We start from the raw sequence: 8,503 nt of genomic DNA, 5'->3' as shown, positions 1-8,503 counted from the left end.
CGGGAAGCGACTGAGCTTGAGAGCGACATGTTGGAGACCCAGCTGGAAAGTCAGTAGCCGAATGCACGCAAGAGTTGTATACATAAACACCCAGAGTTTGGGGGTGCCAAAAAGCGTAATTCCCTCTATTGTTGCAAATATAGACTAGATATAGTTGCGACTTCCGAACAGTTTTTGTGAGTGTTACTTAGTTAATATTTGGGGAAACTGCGAGTAGCGACCGTTCTACATGTAGGCTGCTAAAGTGCCGCGAGGGCGCAGGAAATGAACTTCAGAAACAATAGGGCGCCTAGGATGATCATGTTTAATAAACATGTTTTAATTCGCCTGTTTTTCTAATTCTATGATTAATGGGAAGTTGGCCTAAGGGCGATGCTAGAGAGCACCCCAACACATTTGCCTAGCTCGCCTATAGCAATCGCCGGCCCTGTTGTAGGCTATAAAGCTTGACTGAAACATTGTAAAACAATTAGTTATTTTAAAAATGTATGGGAGGAGTGAAATCAATTATTAGTTTCGACGGGTCCTCGCATGTTTCTGCTGAAAAACTGCTAGTTTCATCCCGAGCTGCACGTTATGAACGCATTTAAAGAGTCGCCCGCATTCAAACAAACGGAATATGATTATATTTCACAACTTTGCGAGGTACTGTGTCTGGGTAAGGCTGGCAAGCAAGCCGCAGACAGATCAGGGATTTTTTGTGTGCGCATATCAGCGAACACCCCTGACCACTCGGTGAGTTTCACGTCTTTGTAAACAAAAGTTTAATGCGTTTTAAGAAGGATTGTTCCAGTGCACCTATGCAGCGTTGTGGAGGAGGGGGGGGCGCTACCACAGAAACCAAAAATTCTCAGGACAGCAGCATGTGTCCAAATTTCAATCTTAAACGTTCTATTTAATCATAAACTATCTGAAAACAGGACTTTAAGTGTAAAATACCGAACTTGTCCTTTAAGGATAGCATTGTGTCACGAAGTGTTTCAGACATTAGCCATGAATGTCTTTGAGTCGAGGATGAATAAATGTTGAGCATGAATTAATGGATAAATAAATAATGTCATAAATAGGCCTAACTAAGCCTATTTTGTACCCTGCATAAATACAAAATGTAATTGCCTTCTCTACAAAAACAATAAAGGTAGTAGGCTATTTTGGCTGTGAACATTTCTTGTATTCGTAAACAAATACATCAATTTAGAAGGGAGATGAATAAAGAATGGGCATGCACATTGCACACACATTTTTGTGATTATATTGAGTACGTAGCCTAGACCAATTGTAATCTGGGTTGTGTTGTAACTGTGCGATTCAGTACTGCACACGCCTGGACTCGAACCCGCGAAACAGACGCACCTTAGAACGGGAGTCGAGCGTGCTTATTATTGAGCTAACGGGTACACGGGCAACATCACTAAAACCTAGCATAGCCTTCGCATTTGCAACCGTCTATTATTTGAACTCGTTGGCAAAGTGAAACTAACTTCACCAAGGAGTCAGTCAACGACAAGACCGTTATATGCAGTTACTTTCACTATTGACTGACAATGGGTTACCATCGAAAACATAGGAAAGCAACACGTACCCTAATATTGCTCAAATGACTGAATAAACCAACATTTATTCTGCAGAGGAGTTGCTTATATCTCGTGACAGTGCGTCTCCAGCTGTGCTCCATATATGTCTCTCGCCTCTCCCCTAATCACATTTAACCGTCATTACCAATTTGCAAACTAGATGTACCGCATAGCGGTACAAAATATGACCGCCGCTCAGTCCTGTACATCCGTTCCGCGAAAATAAATCACACTTCAATTTGTCTCCATATTTTACTCCATCCCCCACTCTTGAAACTTTTGTGTATGCTTGTTTGGCATGCCTGTGTGTGTGTGCGGCTGCACAGAAAGTACCCTACTGGTGCTGAAAAGGTGAATAGATTGTAGAATAGCCAAAGAAGATGTAGAATTGTTATAAAACCTTTAAAATCTCTAAACAATCACAAGTAGGGCAGTTCATCACAGTTCATCCATTGCAACTGGATTGATGAAAGGTCACTTACACCTGTAGGCTACATTGTATTTGGGAAAAGCAAAGTTATCAGCATAATGTTATTTATTTATTTATTTATTATGTATTTTTAAACAAAAAACATCTCTGTCAGTTCCATGCCGTTTTCAACAGCTATCAAAAACAAAGGTCATTTTTGGATGGATGGATTTTTTGTGAATGTTTCTTCTTCTACATAAGATTTTAGTCATCTTTAGTTCATGTAATACTTTATTGTCAATGCACAAATTAAGTAACAGTAGTCTGAAACGTTATTGTTAATGCACAAATTAAGTAACAGTAGCCTAGTCTGAAGCGAAGTGCTGTTTACATCTAACCAGTGGTGCAAATAACTGACATGTCCAAATGGGCCTTGATGAAATGCGCCGCTAGACTGTTCATACACATTTTAACGGGCCAAAGTTGAAGAGCTTTGTCCGTTATTGTTAGTGCAAATATAGGCTGATTCATGTTCCCTTGCATTGTTTAACTGAGGTCCATGGCTAGTCTGGCTTTCATCAGACCAAGCTCAATCTTTTAAGAAAAAAAAAAATAAATAGCGGGCAGATCAGGCTGGGTGAACCCAGCCTAGTCCATAGGCACCTGATATTGTTTAATGTTCGATTGAGATATACACGCTCTGGCTATTCTAAATGCAAAAAATGCATCAGGGAGTTATGACAAAGCGGTAACTAACAAACTAGATCCTAATAGAAAGTTGTTAGCTTCCTAAGCTACAGGTAGGATTATAAGGTAGGCCTATTGACAACATAAATTGTCAATAGGCTATCCTGGCGACACAAATAAAATCTCCTTTGGAAACCAATGGCTTACGCCTTACAGTATCAAAGCGGACTTAAACTGTCATATCGTGGCGAAAAGTTGTAATAACATTCGCAGCTCCATGAGTCAAGGAAAGCGCAAATGAAGTAGCCACTTCTAAATGGGACCTACTACACAGTAGCTTAAGGTGTTTTGCTAAAACAGCCATAATGAAATGAAGGTGTCATTGTTTGGATACTTCACACACCGCGTGCTTTTTAATTTCACAGACTACAACTACCAAGCTGTAATCAAAGCACATCGATTCCCCTCTCACACCCTGCGCACTTAAAACAAAATAAACAGGCGTCTCAGTCTCCACGCATGTATAGGCAAAACTGCATCAGACCGTGTATAGCGTTGGTAAATCTTCCATTGCACAGAATGATTTTGTAGCGCGTGCAATAAATGACAGTCGAAAGATACAAACAGTGCTGCTATACATTTGCTTGGTATAACCGCATTTATAGTTTTCTACAAATGCAATAAATCAAATGCCTCCATCACTCAACCAACGCTAACGGTAACATTACCTAGGTCCTTATTGATATTACAAGATTAAGCATTACCTGCAGTAAAACCAAGCATGTCCGATAAACATCCTCAGATTTATTTCGGCTTCAAGAAGAAATGGGAATTACACTTCATGTGAACATCGTCCTATCCTTATTAGATGTTAAGCTCTGCGGTAAATTACAGTCCTTGTATGGAAGCGTCCATTGTTTTTTCCAACCCCTTTTAACTTCCAACAAAATTACGTCTCACTGCAACGATCGCCATCTAGTGGACAAACGACTTCTTCGCCAATACTGAAAATGCAGCCATGATGATGATGATGAATATTTATTTTGGCTTTCTTTTAATCCTACTGATTTTCATTTTTTACCGGGGGGCAAATCACAAATGAGTGATTATGAGTCAGGTTTATGTGGGCCCTTGAGACCAACATACCATAAAAGATTCACAGAGAACTGTGTCTGCCCTACCCTCCTTTCGGGGGTCCAGTCCAGCGGGGGGGCTGCAGATGAAAACGAAAAATGACGGTTCCATGCTATCCATATGGGGGTACATGCTCACCAAGTTTTGTGTACCCCGGTCTTTCAGTGTCCCGGGAATCCTTGTTGGTGTGCGATCACTAAATGTACACATAAATTATTTTATTGTAAGGCCCCCATGAACGAAAGTACACAAAACTTGGCATGCATTCAGAGGGTGTCATAATGATCCTACACTTTTAATTTTGTGCAGTTTTGACCTTGTCAGCCAGAGATATTGAGATGAAAAACACCTAATTTTATGCTTTTAATTTTTTAACTAGGTGGCGCTATACATGAAATAAGTGGTAATGGGATGGGTTGACATGCCCCTTAAGACCAACATACAAAAAAAGGTGGACCTCCTAGGCCCTCACGGTTCTCGAGATATTCACAGAAAACTGTCTCCGGCCACCTACAGGCCAGTTGGTGTATAGTAACATAAATTAATTTATTGTGTGGCCCCCATGAACGGAATTCCACAAAACTTGGCGTGCATACAGAGGGTGTCATAATGATCCTACACTTCCAATTTCGTGCAGTTTTGACTATGTTAGGTCACAGATACCTTCAATTACACCACCTCATTTTTACTTTTTTGTGTTTAACTAGGTGGCGCTATACATGAAATGAGTGGTTATGGAATGCGTTGACATGGCCCCTTGAGATCAACATACAAAAATAATGGTCCTCCTAAACCTTACGGTTCTTGAGATATTCACAGAAAACTGTGTCTGCCCTACCCTCCTTTAGGGGGTGCAGTCCAGCGATGGGGGCTACAGATCAAAACGAAAAACGATGGTTCCATGCTATCCATATGGGGTTACATGCCCACCAAGTTTTGTCTACCCGGTCTTTCAGTGTCCGGGGAATCATTGACGGAAATTTGGACATGCGAAAAAAAAAAAAAAAAAAAAAAAAAAAAAAAAAAAAAAAAAAAAAATCTGACTAAACCTATATGACCGCCCGCGGGCTGCGCGGTCATAATAATGGTGAATAACTAGCCTACTCATCATGAGATGTACAGTATTTCGTAATATCTTTATTCTAATTATGTTTCCCATTGTAATCGTGCAATTTGTAATGCTTTATGGATGTGCGCTGGTGTGCGTTCATGAATGATAGAAGGATGGTGCATGCACCTGCCAATATGACTGCTGACATGGCTCTTAAAATAGCATATGAACAACTCGCCATTGACTTCTGACCAGGTTTAGGTGGTGTACGATAGCGATTTTTAGACAACGTGGCAGGCCCCTCCCTAGGTTGTTAATTGCCACACCCCGCGCAATGTTTAAAAAATAAACGTGCAAAATACCAAATTAAACTTTCCGCGGGTGAAAAACGAGTTTTACGCCATGCGCTGGTGTCCAAAATACAGCCCATTATGTATGAGGCACTGTCGCTATAACTGTATAGGGCATACTAACTTGTCTGTCACTAGCTTGACTTAAGAGGAGACGAGGGGGGGGCCTTTATTAACTTGCGGGGCCCTACGCAACTTGCGTAGTGTGCGTATAGGGAGAACCGGCCCTGTTTTTACTCGATTACATTTTGTGACAGCTGAAGTACAGCTGAAGTTGCTTTTGGAAAAAAGACTGTCTACTTACATATATATTTTCTATTAAGCAAGCTAGGCTTTAAATAATGGTGTTGCCTAACCTATGTTATTGTCATATCCACTATTTACTGTACCTTGTTGACCCCTTTTCACAATATTTACCATAACTAGCCTCTTGACGCCATCATGCAAATGATAGGTAATGATAGACAATCTGACACTATCAAACACAAAAGGGAACTAAACATCTTGATTTGGTCCGAAAGTGTAAAGCATTCAACAAAGAAAAATGTGGTTACTTTGAAGTATCTAAGATAAGATATCACATTAGTTTGTTTTTAGTTCTTTCTACATACAACAATTATTAGCTGATTTTGTCATTGAATAGAGAAAGGCTCAATGAATGCCTATGCCTGTGCTGAATCATTTCAACAATAGTAAATGCAACTGTATTAGTCATAATTTCAGGACTTGTACTTTCGATACTTAATTACATTTGACATTACACTTTTGTACTTCCACTCAAGTGGAAATGTAAAAGGAGGACTTCTACTTTTACTGGAGTAACATTTGACCATGTGTATCGCTACTACTAAGTACAGGATTTGTGTACTTCGTCCACCACTGCATGAATGTAACAATCATGAGACACAACATATTTTTCCTTGACATAACATATCAAATATGATCACATTATACTTTCCCAGATATGGGTAGCCACTGACTTAAAAACGATATAGCATAGCCCTAACTATAGATGGTCCTTACAATGACCAAAGAGCTTAATAGTAAAAATACACTGAAAATAGCCTAGACATCAAAGGACTAATATATGGCGTATCTGGTAAAAAAGGGTCATAACTTAGTCTAGGGTACAATTGTTTAGGTTTGAATATTGTTTGATGATTGTTAGCCTGGGTGTTCCCATGCTGCCTTGCGCGCGATTTGATTCACGCTGCTAAGGCAGCCTGGAGACCATGGAGCAAATTTTAGCCTGAGATAGGGAACCAATCACAGAACAGGGGGAAAGCAAGGACGATGATGAGCTATGCACAGGCGCAATTGATAGACATCCGTGGCACCCAATAAACGGATCTGGGCTTTTTTTTTTTTTCAAATATGAGAAAATTAACGTTTGGTTCCCAGACCACGTCTCATTGAGAAGTGGTGGCGCTAGCCAGGCTAGATGATTGTTGGATTATTCAATGATCAAATAAGTTAACAGTAGTTTGTAGTTGCTGGTTAAGCACTGCCCTAGTTCAACTTAAAGAGCACTGATCAAATGCTACTGAAGAGGAAGGGCAGAGAGAGAAGGCAGTGTGTAATCTGTAGGCCTACATCTGCCTTTAGAATTGCACGGTATTCTGCAACATTCACATCTAGTCAACGATGGATCAAGAGAGGATTATTGGGCAAGTCTTGTCAGTAAGCGCTTTCAGACATACGTGTAAGACCGGAGGTTCTGCCGATGTTAAACGGTGGGGCCGTAGGCCTATATCTGAACGACATAACCGGTCATATGGAAGTCCGAATTTACCCGGTGTTTATACTACCCCTAGTATTTCCTCCGGACATTATGTAAATGTGCTGTGTCTGAACCAGGAGTAGAACATGCGGTTAAAATTCACACCTAGTTAGATCTGACTTAAATGCCCTTGTTATGATTGAGTGGCATAGTGCTGTCCAGAAAATCTCCGACCTGGAAAGATGTAGACATCACGGAGCTACTGTCCATTAGGGCATACAACATTTTGATAGAACACCTGAAGGGAACGTTAGAGACACGTTAGCCTACAACTGCATGGCAAGGACAAACGAATTCAGAAGACTGAATCATCATAAGCAGAAGGAGCTGAAAAGGCAGTAGCCTACAGCGGCGTTGACGACAATAACAGGAGTAGGCCTATTTAATAAATTGTTAGCCAACACGGGTTTCTGTTCATTGATAGCCTTCATGACCTGCTGAGCTCGCTGATATTTGCTGAGCATATATGCCTAGAGAAAATGAAAACGAAGAAAACCCAACAGCTGTTCCAAGCTCCTTAGGCTACGTAAATGCGACACATGGGGAGAGGATGCTTTTGGAAAAAATAAACCATGAAAAAACTAACAACTTCACTGTTATTAATGTTAGTATTTTGTTTGTTGCTTAAAAACGTTGTATGATCTTGAAGTCTTGAGTTAGCCTACTGAATTGGCTGCAGCCTACCATAAAGTTTGTGCATGCTCTCTCTCTCCAACGCAAACCAGATTTGGGGTTCTATAGCTAATTCTGGTACATAACGTTGACAACAGATAAATGTGTTTATTTGAAGCACACATACAAATACTGTAGGCTAGGTCAATTTGAAGTGTGCACTTACGTGACTAGCCTACTTAAAGTATTAGCCTTTGTAAACAAAAAGCAGCTGTGACAGGCAGCGGCCGCATATATTCTGCGTCAATTCTCGCATCTTGTGAACTCTACAAGCCCCCACCATAGACATAATATACATAGATGCCGCATTGGCTGCTGGAAACAAGAAATGCTGCCGCCATCTTGGACCGGTCATACTCCTCCTTGCGTTGCAGCAGAAGACAGAAGATGACAGCACTGTGCAGCATGTTCCTTCTCAAATCGGGCGGACCATACTGGGATTTACTTTTCACAAGTAAGATTTAACATAACCGTATACTATTGGTTGTATTTTGTGAATAGAATATTACCAGAGAGCTGAGAAGGAGCAATCTTTGATATTACTGTATGAAAATCGTAGCCATCTAGCTAGGCTATGTTTACTCTGTGTTCATCTCGCTATGAACTGCGACTTGATAAGTCATATTCCATAACACTGACTTAGATTACAACTGACACAAGAAGGCTATTGTAGAAATAAATCATACTAGATTTGGCCAGCTTAATTCTACACAAGTGGCACAGACTAGCCTATTGGGCAATCGCTAGCTGCTACTTGTAGCCTAAGTGTGTTGGTGGTAGCCTCACTATTTCCTGAATAAAGTAACTTTTCAATAGCTCAACTTCTTTATTTATCAAGTAGCTTAG

The sequence above is a fragment of the Alosa alosa genome, chromosome 24, assembly GCF_017589495.1.
Source record: "Alosa alosa isolate M-15738 ecotype Scorff River chromosome 24, AALO_Geno_1.1, whole genome shotgun sequence".
NCBI classification, from domain to species: Eukaryota; Metazoa; Chordata; class Actinopteri; order Clupeiformes; family Clupeidae; genus Alosa; species Alosa alosa.
The sequence above is the reverse complement of the archived record's forward strand: the minus strand, read 5'-3'. Positions refer to the sequence as shown.